The following is a 16,019-nucleotide window of genomic DNA, read 5'->3' as shown; positions in this document are numbered from 1 at the left end:
TAAAGATTATTCTTATTTTGGAATGTATAATAATAATATTTTACAGTCAAAGAATAAAGTTCTTTCACTGAAACAAAATGATGAAATTTCTAAATAAATGAAAAAATATTGTTTTGAAATCTTTGTCTTGTTTATTCTATTATGAAAAATAGAACTGAAAAAATATTTCATATTCTGACTGAATAGTTCACTCTTTTCATGAGGTAAGATTTTCTTTGTTATAGGTTCATTGCAATACTTGTATAGGCAAACAATTTGAATTATATATACCTTTGTGATGTACATAATAGTATGCTTATATTTGCAAATTTATAATATAAACACTTTTTGTTAAAGTTTTTGCTTTCTTTATTCACAGCTTGCTATGTACAATTATTCAGTCCACTATATAAGAGTGAAGTCAATATATTTCATTCACTAGAATATTCCTGCAATTCTTAGACAAAATATGTTTTCAATCTGTTCTTCAAAGATCTTCTTCTGTACATCTTTATTGAATGGAGAGATTCAAATGAGAAGACAAAGCAACTTTATTTGGACAACAACATTCTAATATCTTGTTCATTCGTTCCATCTTTCAATTGATAATTACATTGTTGTATTTATATGATCAAGTTCTTGTGCATCAATGATCGTGATGATATGACTCCTTTTTGTTTATAGTCATCATGTTGAAATTTCCTCTTTCAAATAAATGTAGGAAAAAACATGTTCCATTTCAAATTAATAAAAAAGTCGCACCATGGAGAAAAATATCAGCTTTAAGTTTTCCGTTCAGTATTGATCTGTGAATGATGACCATGAAAATTGGGATGCCTGACCTACAAATACACAAACTCAAAAATTATCAGTGAAGAGATCAATAAAATGGCTATTTTATCATGTTTATGATTAATATGATAAACTTTCATTTAAATATTCAAGTACTAAATTACTGATGAGTTTATTTACAGAAATCGCTTAAATTTTATAATAGTTTAGTTAAAGTACAGCTTATTTAAAATTATAATGAAAAATATAGGCCACCGATGAGTTAAATAAGATATTACATTTCTAATGCCAAAAAATGGCATTTTTGCACCAAAGGGAGATAATTTGGAGCTTTTTCAATGATATATGCATTTTAAAAGTCATCTGGGACCAAACCCAATTGATTGTTTTGAATGATTTGGTGTACCATATGATAAAGTTATAAATAAAATGAGTTATGAAAAAAAAATATTAAACATTTTTCTGAAATTGTTATACCCTAGAGCCTCCTGAAATGTCATTTGATCTCTATTGGAGAAATGTCTCATTGGAAATCAGACTGCTAAGTGTTTCTTACTTTTATATCAACCCAGCCATATTATACCTGTCTAATATCAGGAGCTTGTACATAGTCCAGTGGTTGATGTTGGTTCATATCCTTCATTTTTATTTTTCATAATTTTTTGTTTTTATAAATTAGTCTGGTATATTTGACGTTTGAATTGATGCTCTGTTAGTCTGTTTCAAATTTGGTTAGTGTTGACTTTTATAGATTACTATAACATGTATAGGGTATGGGTTTTCTCATTACTTACAGGTCATCAATGGCCTCTAATAAGTAATTACAATGCTTACATCCACTAAATTGAACTCTGATGGATAGTTTTCTCATTCATCATACCACATCTTATTTTAATAAATATTTAATCATTATTCAAGGACAAAAACTTTTATAACAGTGGACTTACCATTTAGGCTTTGTTGACCTCTGTAAATCTTATTTTGTTGATAATTTCTTCTGTTTATAGTTTCCCCTTTATCTTTCATGTTCTTGCCCTACACATAAAAGGGTAAACATCATTTAATGACAAAAATAACTACTACATGTATTACATAATTAGTAGGCAACTGAAAATTTTGTCTTATTTGTATATAACATCAACTTACTCATCATTCTTGCCGTTCAATATCATGAATATTATCATTATTATGAATATGAGGTCACAGTAAAATTAACGTTGGCAGGCAGACATTTTTTTTTATATGATACCTTGTAGTCATTCAATACAACAAGTAGACCTATGCTTAAAAAATCTAAGGCCAAAATTAAAAATATGTTTGTTTCCCCTCCCCCCACACGGGTCAAAAATAAGCGCCCGGGTCAAAAAATTATTTTCCACAAAAAAATCGAATTTATTTTTTTCCTGAAAATAATTTGTTTCCATTTTTGGAAAGTGCTTGAAAGGAGAAGGATTGATAATCTAAATAAATACACTCAAATTGAGCACAAACAACTGATAAGTGGCCTGGACTGGACAAGTCAAACCATTCATGTGACCATGCTATGACAATCACATCCAGTTAAAAACCAGATGCTCCGCAGGGCGTAGCTTTATACGACCGCAGAGGTTGAACCCTGAACGGTTGGGGCAAGTATGGACACAACATTCAAGCTGGATTCAGCTCTAAATTTGGATTGTGATTAAATAGTTGACACAGCATAGGTTTCTGACACAGAATGAATGTGTTCTAATGAACTTAAAATTTTTGTTTTCTCTTACGAGCAATTCACTATGCTGTTGAATATTAATCCTCTCAAAAAATGTTTGAAGAAATTTTCATTTTATTTATGAAATTTCATTTCAAATGACGAATTGAACCCATTTTTTTAATCACATCCCCCTTTCCCTTATTCCAAATTAATCTCAATTAAATTTCTAATGGAGTTTGCAACAATAACTACTCATTTAAATACATCATAAAATATTAAGATGTAAAAAAAACTGCTTGTTATCACTGAATGGTAAAGATTATTTTAATTTATCAGTTGGTGGTAAAAAGTGAATATACATTGTATATAACAAAGATTTGAGTTGATTCTGGACAAAGAAAGATAACTCCAATTAAAAAAATATATTGCTATTTCACAATATTGTGCAATTAGATATTTCTTGCTTACTATTCTGGACAAAGAAAGATAACTCTTATTAAAAAAAATATTGCTATTTCACAATATTGTGCAATTAGATATTTCTTGCCATTGTGCAATACTGTGCAATTGAAAAGACTTGCTATTGCACAATACTTAATATAATATTTTAGATCCTGATTTGGACCGACTTGAAAACTGGGCCCATAATAAAAAATCTAAGTACATGTTTTGATTCAGCATATCAAAGAACCCCAAGATTTCAATTTTTGTTAAAATCAAACTAAGTTTAATTTTGGACCCTTTGGACTTTAATGTAGACCAATTTGAAAACAGGACCAAAAATGAGGAATCTACATACACAGTTAGATTTGGCATATCAAAGAACCCCATTTATTCAATTTTTAATGAAATCAAACAAAGTTTAATTTTGGATCCCAATTTGGACCAACTTGAAAACTGGGCCAATAATTAAGAATCTAAATACATTTTTAGATTCAGCATATCAAAGAACCCAACCGATTAATTTTTTGTCAAAATCAAACTAAGTTTAATTTTGGACCCTTTGGACCTTAATGTAGACCAATTTGAAAATGGACCAAAAATTAAGAATCTACATACACAGTTAGATTCCGCATATCAAAGAACCCCAATTATTCAATTCTTAATGAAATCAAACAAAGTTTAATTTTGGACCCTTTGGGCCCTTTTTCCTAAACTGTTAGGACCAAAACTCCCAAAATCAATACCAATCCTTCCTTTTATAGTCATAAACCTTGTGTTTAAATTTCATAGATTTCTATTTACTTGTACTAAAGTTATGGTGCGAAAACCAAGAAAAATGCTTATTTGGGTCCCTTTTTGGCCCCTAATTCCTAAACTGTTGGGACCTAAACTCCCAAAATCAATCCCAACCTTTCTTTTGTGGTCATAAACCTTGTGTCAAAATTTCATAGATTTACATTAACTTAAACTAAAGTTATAGTGTGAAAACCAAGAATAATGCTTATTTGGGCCCTTTTTTGGCCCCTAATTCCTAAACTGTAAAAACCAAAACTCCCAAAATCAATCCCAACCTTTCTTTTGTGGTCATAAACCTTGTGTCAAAATTTCATTGATTTCTATTTACTTTAACTAAAGTTATAGTGCGAAAACCAAGAAAATGCTTATTTGGGCCCTTTTTGGCCCCTAATTCCTAAAATATTGGGACCAAAACTCCCAAAATCAATACCAGCCTTCCTTTTATGGTCATAAACCTTGTGTTAAAATTTCATAGATTTCTATTCACTTTTACTAAAGTTAGAGTGCGAAAACTAAAAGTATTCGGACGACGACGACGACGACGACGACGCCAACGTGATAGCAATATACGACGAAATTTTTTTCAAAATTTGCGGTCGTATAAAAATTGAACCCAATTTTTTATTCACATCCCCCTTTCCCTTATTCCAAAACTAATTTCAATTAAAATATTCTAATGGAGTTTGCAACAATTACTACTCATTTAAATACATCATAAAATATTAAGATGTAAAAAAACTGCTTGTTATCACTGAATGGTAAAGATTATTTAAATTTATCAGTTGGTAGTAAAAAGTGAATATACATTGTATATTGTATATAACAAAGATTTAAGTTGATTCTGGACAAAGAAAGATAACTCCAATTAAAAAAAAATTCTTGCAGATATTTCTTGCTTACTTTACTGGACAAAGAAAGATAACTCTTAATTAAAAAAAAATTTGCTATTTCACAATATTGTGAAATTAGATATTTCTTGCCATTGCACAATACTGTGCAATTGAAAAGACTTGCTATTGCACAATACTTAATATAATAATTTTAGATCCTGATTTGGACCAACTTGAAAACTGGGCCCATAATCAAAAATCTAAGTACATGTTTAGATTCAGCATATCAAAGAGGCCCAAGAATTTAATTTTTGTTAAAATCAAACTTAGTTTAATTTTGGACCCTTTGCACTTTAATTTAGACCAATTTTAAAACTGGGCCAAAAATTAAGAATCTACATACACAGTTAGATTTGGCATATCAAAGAACCCCAATTATTCAATTTTTGATGAAATCAAACAATGTTTAATTTTGGACCTCGATTTGGGCCAACTTGAAAACTGGGCCAATAATCAAAAATCTAAGTACATTTTTAGATTCAGCATATCAAAGAACCCCAAGGTTTCAATTTTTGTTAAAATCAAACTAAGTTTAATTTTGGACCCTTTGGACCTTAATGTAGACCAATTTGAAAACGGGACCAAAAATTAAGAATCTACATACACAGTTAGATTCGGCATATTAAAGAACCCCAATTATTCAATTTTGATGAAAATCAAACAAAGTTTAATTTTGGACCCTTTGGGCCCCTTTTTCCTTAACTGTTGGGACCAAAACTCCCAAAATCAATACCAACCTTCCTTTTATGGTCATAAACCTTATGTTTAAATTTCATAGATTTCTATTTACTTATACTAACGCTATGGTGCGAAAACCAAGAAAAATGCTTATTTGGGTCCCTTTTTGGCCCCTAATTCCTAAACTGTTGGGACCGAAACTCCCAAAATCAATACCAACCTTCCTTTTGTGGTCATAAACATTGTGTTTAAATTTCATTGATTTCTATTCACTTTAACTAAAGTTATTGTGCGAAAACCAAGAATAATGCTTATTTGGGCCCTTTTTTGGCCCCTAATTCCTTAACTGTTGAAACCAAAACTCCCAAAATCAATCCCAACCTTTCTTTTGTGGTAATAAACCTTGTGTCAAAATTTCATAGATTTCTATTATCTTAAACTAAAGTTATAGTGCGAAAACCAAGAAAATGCTTATTTGGGCCCTTTTTGGCCCCTAATTCCTAAAACGTTGGGACCAAAACTCCCAAAATCAATACCAGCCTTCCTTTTATGGTCATAAACCTTGTGTTAAAATTTCATAGATTTCTATTCACTTTTACTAAAGTTAGAGTGCGAAAACTAAAAGTATTCGGACGACGACGACGACGACGACGACGCCGCCGACGACGACGACGACGACGACGACGACGACGCCAACGTGATAGCAATATACGACGAAAATTTTTTCAAAATTTGCGGTCGTATAAAAACTAGAGGCTCTCAAGAGCCTGTGTCGCTCACCTGTTAATGTGTTTACTGATGTCGGACATCTTCGTTAGTAGGCGGGGTCATTAGACACTTTTTTTTTTTAAATAGATACCCTAGTATTATGATGGTGGCCAAGTTTGGTTAAATTTGGCCAAGTAGTTTTAGAAATGATTTTATACAAGTTACAAAAAAGACGAAAAGTTGTTCAATATTGACTATAAAGGGCAATAACTCCTTGAGGGGTCCTCTAACAATTTTGATAATGCTGACTTATTTGTAGATCTTACTTTGCTGAACATTATTGCTGTCTACAGTTTATCTCTATCTATAATAGTATTCAAGATAATAACCAAAAACTGCAAAATTACCTTAAAATCACCAATTTTAGGGCAGCAACCCAACAACAGGTTGTCTAATTCAACTGAAAATTTGTGAGGGGATATATCTTATTCTGATGGACATTTAAATCTTGAAAAATTTGCCCTAAATGTCTTAGTTTCAAAGATATAAAGCAAAACCTGCATTTTACCACTATGTCCTAATTTTAGCCATGTCAGCCATTTTGTTTGGTAGGCTGGGTCATCGGACACATTTTTTAAACTACAAACCACAATGATGATTGTGGCCAAGTTTGGTTAAATTTGGCAAAGCAGTTTCAGTGAAGAATATTTTTTTAAAAGTTGATGAAAAGTTGTTAAAAATTGACTATAAAGTGCAATAACTCCTTAAGGGGTCGACTGACAATTTTGGTCATGCTGACTTATTTGTAGGTCTTACTTTGCTGAACATTATTGCTTTTACAGTTTATCTCTATCTATAATAGTATTCAAGATAATAACCAAAAACTGCAAAATTTTCTTAAAATAACCATTTCACAGGCAGCAACCCATCAACAGATTGTCCGATTCGTCTGAAAATTTCAGGGCAGATAGATCTTGACCTCATCAACAATTTAACCCCTATCAGATTTGCTCTAAATGCTTTGTTTTTTGAGTTATAAGCCAAAAACTGCATTTTACCCCTATGTTCTATTTTTAGCCATGGCGGCCATCTTGTATTGGTTGGCCGGGTCACACCATACATTTTTTTAAACTAGATACCCCAAGGATGATTGTGGCCAAGTTTGGTAGAATTTGGCCAAGTAGTTTCAGAGGAGAAGATTTTTGTAAAAGTTTACGGACGACGGAAGCAGGACGATGGACGCAGGACGACAGACAACAGACGCCAAGTGATGAGAAAAGCTCACTTGACCTTTCAGGTCAGGTGAGCTAAAAAGAACCTGTCTTCCTGGTCAGTTTACAAAGGGTAGACCCGGGGGAGGGAAAACAGACATTCTTTTAAATGTGGCCTGATAAAATGACAAAACCAAAAAAACTTATCATTGACCAAAGAACAATAAAATGCGGTCATGGTATATATATGAATCTGCCATTCAGACATGTACATCTTACAATTGTTTCATATCTACGAAATATAATCTACCTGTAACTTTAAACATATGATAAACTGACAAAACAATGCAGTGTTTCATTGACCAATGAACCATGAAAATGAGGTCAAGTTCATATAAAATATGACAGACAGCTAAGTGCATCTTACAATTATTTCATTCACTAAATAAAGGGGCCTTATTGCTTTCAGTATCCGGAAAATAGACCAAACCACAAAAACTAAATATTTTCAAAGTTCCTTATACCCTGCCAATCTGTTCTGGTTGTGCCTGTTCCAAGTCAGGATCCGATAATTCAGTGATTGTCGTTTGTTTATGTGTAACATATCTGTTTTTCAATTTTTTTGTACATAAATTAGGTTGTTAGTTTTCAACTTTCAACTTGGCTATCATGTGTTAAATCATACAAGTGTTGGGAAAACAGGAAGTTGTTGAGTGATGAATCTGAAAATGCATCACACGGTATAGCTGACTTATTTAACCCTGAAACCAAATTTCAGAAATCCTTCTATTGTAGTTCCTAAGGAGAATGTGACGAAAAAATATTCATCGGACGGACTGACTGACACTAGGATGGATGGACAGACAGGGGTAAAACAGTATACCCCCCCCCTTTTTTTTTAAATGGGGGCATAATTTTAATACGGGGCTATAAAAACCCATGCAAGATGTGAAAACAAAAAGAATTAAACTAATTCTTACTTGTTAGGGGCTATTTATTTATTGTCGGTTATAAATATAACAATACAACATATTAAAGGTCTGTCATGTCTGTAGAGCTTTTATCCGACATACATATATGACAAACACAATACATTTGTACATGAAACATAAAGCTCATCACTGAGATAGTAGTCTCAGATAGAGGGAGGCGGGGTCAACCAAACTCCCCTATTCAATCTGAATGTAGGACAGAAAGTCAAAGTCAAAAAGTCACACACTGTCACAGGACAAAAAGTCACATTTTAGTTTTGAGATTATTTTTCTTTGAACAAGAAAACACTCTTTTTGTATTTTTCTTGAAGTTTTATATATAAATGAACATGATGTAGCAACTTTAAATTAAAATTTATTAAAAACAAATAAATCAGTGCATTAGGTTTGCGCACATTACCATTACATTTGCGCACAAAAATCACTACGTTTATGTGCAGCTTTTGATTACATTTGCACGCATTTTTTAACAACTTTAACATGTAAATATAAAAAAAAAGATATAGTATGATTGCCTTTTACAGCTGACTATGCGGTATGGGCTTTACCTCAGGCTTTGCTCATTGTTGAAGGCTGTATGGTGACCTACGGTTATTAATGTCTGTGTCATTTTGGTCACAGGTACTTGTGGACAGGATACCCTTTGGGTGCCCCTGAGTGGGAGTATCCCGAATGACCCCCCATGTAGTTTAATTTTGATTTATTTTTCATTAAACGTTTATTTAAATTGTTTTCACTGGGAATATATGTCGAAGTTACTGACAAACTGTCGAAGTTACTGACAAACAGCATTTGAGATTTTTGCCAGTCTATATACATATCAGTCGACTGGCAAAAATCTCAAATGCTGTTTGTCAGTAACTTCGACATATATTCCCAGTGAAAACAATTTAAATAAACGTTTAATGAAAAATAAATCAAAATTAAACTACATGGGGGGTCATTCGGGATACTCCCACTCAGGGGCACCCAAAGGGTATCCTGTCCACAAGTACCTGTGATTTTGGTCTCTTGTGGACAGTTGTCTCATTGGCAATCATACCATATCTTCTTTATATTGGCTTATGGTTGAAGGCTGTAAAGACCTCTAGTTGTTAATGTCTGTGTCATTTTGGTCTCTTGTGGACAGTTGTCTCATTGGCAATCATACCACATCTTTTTTATATTATGAACAATTTCCTAAAATTAAAAATGAATATATGTAATAAAAAGAAGATATTTCAAAATCTTTTTTCATTTATATTCAAACAATTGTCAACAAATTGTTTGTGACTTTTTGTCCTATCAACTTTTTTACTTTATGCCTGAGTTTGACATGTGTTTGACTTTTTGTCCTGTGACTTTTTGTCGGAATGTCCTGTGACTTTCTGTTCGTTTACCTTCCATCTTAATCAGTGAACTGAATAATTGTTTTTTGCAGAAGTCCGGGGACTGCTAAAAAATCACATGTGCAAGTTGAGAGTCAACACTTACACAGGGACACAATCCTTTTTCAGAATGTCAGCAAAAAAGAATTACTGGTGACAGGGGAGTGTAACCGATGAATTGATCCTGAATCAGATAAGATTTTCCCTGTACGTCTAAACACCGCTCAGGAGGACCTCCTGGGTGCACACATGCAAGGCATACAAAGTACACTCATGACAGACCCTATATATCCGCCGTATCTACACATAATGGATGTATATATTCGTTATAGATCGTCATACACTTCTCATTTTAGAGTTAAATTTGCAAGCAACCTTTTAAGATTTTAAAATAATAATGACTACTAAAAATATATTATTGCCCCCAATTTTCGCACTTTTTTCGCCATATAAAATATTTAGGCGACTGTGCATTTAGTGAATATAAACGATGACGAGGCCTCACGAATAAATATAAATATGAAATATACTGGAACATCGATTAGCATAGATCGAGCAGCAGACTCTTCCACATAAATCTCGAAGTTATTTACGCCGGATAATATAGACTGTGCTCCTGAATAAAGTTGTCAAAAACATTAATTTGTGTTTTTTTACTTCTACAAGAAATTTGATTCAAATGCTAATTACGCACCATTTGCTGAGCAGAGAATCATTCTAAGCCAGGAACCGTCTATACTAACTGATAACAACTAGTAAGAATAGAAAGTCTCTGTAAAAAGGCAGTCAAGCCTAACAGTAATGATACATGTACATCAAGTTCCACCACCTCACCAAGCACCCTTGCCTTGCATACTGAGATGGCAAACTGGTGTGTGTCAGTATTCTAATATAAAACTGCGTAGGTTCATATCGTTTGATTCAACGTTTGTTTGGTTATTTTTTAAGGATCGTTGTAAAATTATATCTAAATCTTTGTTAAAATACGATTTTAAATTGTTCAATTCTTGCTATTTCATAATTTTGTCAAAGTCTACTTTTTAAAGTTTAAAATTTTACCAAAAAAATGAATATTCCATTTTGATTTGAAGAAAATCTTTTTGAACTGTCATGACATGGTGTTGCAAAGCTGATTACAGATAACTATAACATACAGTAATTTTCCATTACGACAGTGCGTGTATTCTCGGGTGTGTATAACGTATAGTTTTCTAGAGAACATCCTGTCTACGTGTAATACAGATTGATGACATTATACAACATTTCTTTGGTTAAATGTGATAAGGTATCTGTGTCAATTCCCTATTTCAACACCACTAATTTTTCGAAGAAAAAAAATCAAAAAAAAAATTATATGAAATTAAGAAGAAAAGTAGCAAATATAAACTTCAGTAATTGCGCATTGAGTAAACATAATTTCAATATTGCATGAACAAATCCGTGAGAAAACGTATATATACATGTATGAATAAAGATGTGTTTAAAAAGACCTATTGGCTTTATTTCACACTAGGACCTAAGATAACTAGAACTAAGCAATGGTTGATCCAGAAATTTTCATAAGTGGGGACTCATTGACTGCCTTAGAGGGGTCACGTCCAGTCATGCTTCCGTGATTCCCTATTTAATCTACCATTTGTTTCCCAAGATTTAGGAGGGGGCTGGTACACTCATATATATATAAATATACCTCTGCGGCGGAGCCAGCCATTTGAAAAGGAGGGGGGTCCCAACCATATGTCCCCATTCAAATGCATTGATCGTTCAAAAAAGGGATGGTTCCAACCCCTGAACACCCCCCCCCCTGGATCCGCCACTGATACCTAGTATGCATATAATTAAGAACAGCTTTGAATGTATGCGTATAAAATAATGGTAAGTTTAAAAACCGTTCAGGATCTCCGGGTTGCACACGGGACATTAATTAACTTAGGACATGAATATATAATAGTAAGAGTTCAGGGTATACATTCGATAACTAACATATTTTATAATTTTGTAATTTTTGTTTTGATAAAATCAGAGACATATAATACATGTATTGAGACATATATAATACATGTGTCTCTGAAAAAATCAAACCATCTTTAAAGAAGTTATTTCAATTCGAATCGACTGTCTTTTGCATTAGAATTCCAAAACGTTAATGTTATTTACAAATGCCAAAACCTGCAAGAAAGAAACATTTATATTCGGTGATTTTTACACTTAACGTTTTCGTAATTTGTTTTAAAAATATTAAAAAGTACATGTACATCGTTTTTTTCAAGATTTGTATAGTAACTGGTTTAATTAAGTCCCCTTGATGAAATTTAAATTGCGAGACGCTAATTAATAAACTATGATCTATCTATCGGCATACGTCGTTATTTGGGATACGTCACGGATGACCGATGGTCATATTCAATACGATATACCAATCATCATTTGAATTTGGTCAATATTGATCTTAATTAGGACTAATTGGTGATGGCAGAGAATAAGTCGCTGGTGATGGTTAAAAACATATAGAAGTAAACTTTGCAAAAAAAAAGGTTTCCTTGGAAAAAATTATGAAAATATATGAATATGCTAAATATTTTTTTTCCGAAATAATAATTAAAGACGTTTAGAAATAACAAATTTTCACAGTTGGGAAATTTTCAATTCAAGTTATTTCATTTTGAAAACGTTGAAAAATATAGATCTTATTATATGTACAATGTGGGCCGCTTGGAGATCAACTTGTGAAACCCTGCACAATTAGGGTTTGTCTACTTTCGTCTTTTTATATTGCCAAACATTCTGTAATCAAGGATTTGTACAGGCCTTGTTAAAATGAATATTATCGCCAATATCACCATAATTACACAAAGAACAGATACAATATTCTCCTAAAGAGTTTGCCATCTAACAATTCAAAATGAAATCTTGAGTCGAAACTGAAGTACCAAATATATAAAAAGAATCACTATTTAGTCGAAATTAAACTGTATATATTCTTTTTTTCAAAACTCCTGAAATAATTTAACATTATCTATAGAGAGCTTACATATGCAAATCTGTTTAGAAGTATGTGAGCGTAAATAAAATTTGTTTATTACCCCCCCCCCCCCCCCCTTTTCCTTCTATAAAATTTAATTGCAAACGATTTTCTTTCTTAATTTGTGTTTTCTCATTAACTGGGGTTCATGCTGTCAAAAAACAAAAATGTCTCCTTGTGTAAAAGTTATTGATAAAAAACAATTGAAGCTTCCAGAAGAATAACGGTACGTCTAAACACCGCTTGAAGGACCTCCTGATTGCACTCATGACATACAAAGTGCACTCAGGACCCTTTTTAGTCATTGCACACAGGATGGATGCATATATTCTTTATACGCTTCTTATTTTATAGTTAAATTTGGTAGAATTTGAAATCGAACTTAGATAGATATGTTACATTTGTAATTCTTAGAAAATAATAAGGGCACGTGCACGTGTCACTGATTATACACAACTACTGAGCCATGAATTATCCAATCAACAAAATTAATTGGATTATCTTTATTGTTGTTTTATATGTTGTGTTGTTAGTACAGTGTGACCATGCGGGAAGTAATATTGTGACGATTAGAATGAATATCACGATGTTTTAAGATTTTCGTCTTTTATTAAAATTTCGTTCCCTAAATTTTTAAGTTTTATTCTTAATTTTATTATCATGTCCTGGACCAGTAATTAATTCTTTGCACGAGTTTGAAAATGGAAATTAATGTTCATACTTTAAAAGAATTTATATTAATTAAAGTTTTGTATATGGAATCCGTTCTTAACGGTAAAAGCCGTACTTTACAAACAATCAAACTCATATACATGTAGTTAGATGTTATTTCTAATTTTTATCGAACTTGTCCAGGAATTTTATTTTTGATTTATACGAATATTTTAAGAAATCCGTTTTTATTACTAAGTTTTTTTTCTCTAATTAAAGTGGTTTTGTCCAGTTTCACAAGCCTGAAACGAATTTCAAATAAATTCTGAAAATGAACTTGTCGCCGTTGTTTTCGTCTCTGTTTTTTGAAAATTGTGATATTTTGGGTATAATTATTTCAAAAAAATATGTAAGTTATATTGTAGTAGCGAGAAATTATAAAAAAGAAGATGTGGTATGATTGCTAATGAAACAACCAAGGATTTGTATAGTTAGCTAACTATACAAATCCTTGAAACAACTATCCACAAAAGACCAACATGACACAAACATTAAAGACTATTTCGAAGACAGTTTATTGACACGAAATCCGTTCAAACCACGACTAAGTCTTCGTGCACAGATTTCCGTTAAGGTTAAACTGAATATTGTACATAATTGTCTTCTCTTGTATAATGGTTTGTTGAGAATAAAGATATACAAATGTAATAAAATTTTATATTCAGTCAACATTATGTTTGTTTAAAACCTTTTTTAGAGAGAGAGAGAGAGAGAGAGAGAGAGAGAGAGAAGAATCACACTGAAAAACAAAAATCGAACTTGTTACAGAAAAAAACGCAACTATAAAATAATTTTCTTTATTCTTGAACTGCACCAGGACTGCAAAACGTATAACACAACAAATTAATTTACCCGTCATCATGAAAAATAAACTGAAAAAGCACATCGAATGAGATATATTTTTTATTTTTTCTATATGCAAATTCTTGTTAAAGGTAAAACTGAGCTAAACAATACAATTCCTAAAAAACAATAAAGATAATTCAATCAATTTTGTTGATTGGATAATTCATGGCTCAGTAGTTGTGTAATCAGTGACACGTGCCCTCATTATTTTATAAGAATTAACATATCTATCTAATTTCGATTCAGGCGCGGATCCAGAGGAGGGAGGGGGGTTCCGGGGAGTTAGAATCCCCTTTTTTGACCAATGCATTTGAATGGGGACATGTAGTTGAACCGCCCTTTTTTGTCCTGGGTTAGGACCCCCCCCCCCTTTTTAAAATGGCTGGATCCGCCCCTGCGATTTCAACTTCTACCAAAATTTAACTCTAAAATAAGAAGCGTATAACGAATATAAACATCCATCATGTGTGCAGATATGATTACGGTAATGGGTCCTGAGTGCACTCAGGAGGTCCTTGGCGGTTGTTTAGACGTACCCGAAGAATAAATCATTTCCTGAACCTAAAATACATTTATCTGTCATTAAAGAAAATTCGCCTAAAACATTCTCTCATATATTTAAACAATTCATTGTAAAATAATTAATTCAACGTCGGACTTTCTGTCTGTTTACTAATACTTTTCTTGTTCAGTTTAGTTTATACCCATAATAGATGAACGGAAATAAGTACTTTTTTTTTAGGAAAATTTACAACTAGATGAACGGAATTAGGTACTTTTTAGGAAAATTTACAACTCAAATTTTCAAAAACTAAATTCTACACTTTTTACCTGGATGTTTTTCTCTGTCTCGAAGCCGCAACCGTTGACCCCGTATCAAACGTAGCGACCAACACCTCACATGACGTATTCTCGATGTTGAGGTATTGACAATATACAATCACATTTATCAATATACAGCAAGTAAGTAATTTGGTGTTGAATGCCAGTAGATCACAATTTGTTAATTGAACTTTACCTGTTTAAGGGGCACTAGCTGCCAAATTTATGTTCTTCATCGATTTTTTATAAAATTCACATAACGTGTATATAGTGTTGAATTGTTTATTAAAATGTTTCGCACAATCTTGGCTGATATGCATATAACCATTATATTTCATGACACTGCATGAAAAAGAAATTGACTTATCTCATAATACCAGAACCAGAGACATATATATTGTATCTTATATCTCTGCCAGAACTAAAAAATAAACTACAGTAAGTCCACATACACATATTAAGAGGGTATGGATGTGAATTAACAGAATAGAGAACAAATAAAGAAAAAAAGGAATACAGTATAGTGAAAGAAAGAGAATAATGTTGAAAAAGTGTAAGTTATTAAAAATATAACTAAAAAAGAAGAGTTTAGACAGAAAAAAAGACACCCCTCCGAGACGAGCCTTACATGCACTGTTATTACCCAAGGTTAATTTTACGGCGGCTCATTTTATTTTGGCTTAGAAATAAACATAATTGACAAGTTTCCTTCCCCTGCATTCTCGATCCCACATGTAAATAGCACGGTGATTTCAAAAAGACATTGCTATAGGTTACAATACACCATTAGATTTTATGGGCGCAGCCATTTTATGAGCATAACATGGTATTCAGAATTAAGAGTATGGCGAATCCTGATTGGTCGATATGTGCTCCCGTTATTTTTTATTTTTAGAGACTTCGTGCACTCTGCTTTATACAAAAGGCAAAATAAAAATTATTCCGTAGCCCTAAAGGCACTGAGATGACTTTTCAACGCTAGGACAAGACCCGTATTTTTAAGGGCAAAATTGATAGACATGGGAGATAAGTACAAAATACGCTAAGAAAAGCAACGCGACCCTATATTTTT

At 32.3% G+C, this 16,019-nt stretch overlaps 1 long non-coding RNA gene across 1 annotated transcript; it reads right to left on the bottom strand.

The window, feature by feature from the left end:
- Positions 1-73: 73 nt before the first annotated feature.
- LOC134701746 (uncharacterized) lies at positions 74-9,678 on the bottom strand. The gene is made up of 3 exons (XR_010104195.1): positions 9,559-9,678; positions 1,719-1,806; positions 74-821 (listed from the first exon to the last, which is right to left on the bottom strand). It is a non-coding gene; the product is annotated as an uncharacterized LOC134701746 (long non-coding RNA).
- Positions 9,679-16,019: the final 6,341 nt, after the last annotated feature.

This window comes from Mytilus trossulus, unplaced genomic scaffold, assembly GCF_036588685.1.
Source record: "Mytilus trossulus isolate FHL-02 unplaced genomic scaffold, PNRI_Mtr1.1.1.hap1 h1tg000262l__unscaffolded, whole genome shotgun sequence".
Classification (NCBI taxonomy): Eukaryota; Metazoa; Mollusca; class Bivalvia; order Mytilida; family Mytilidae; genus Mytilus; species Mytilus trossulus.
This window is presented reverse-complemented; position numbering and strand designations above follow the sequence as displayed.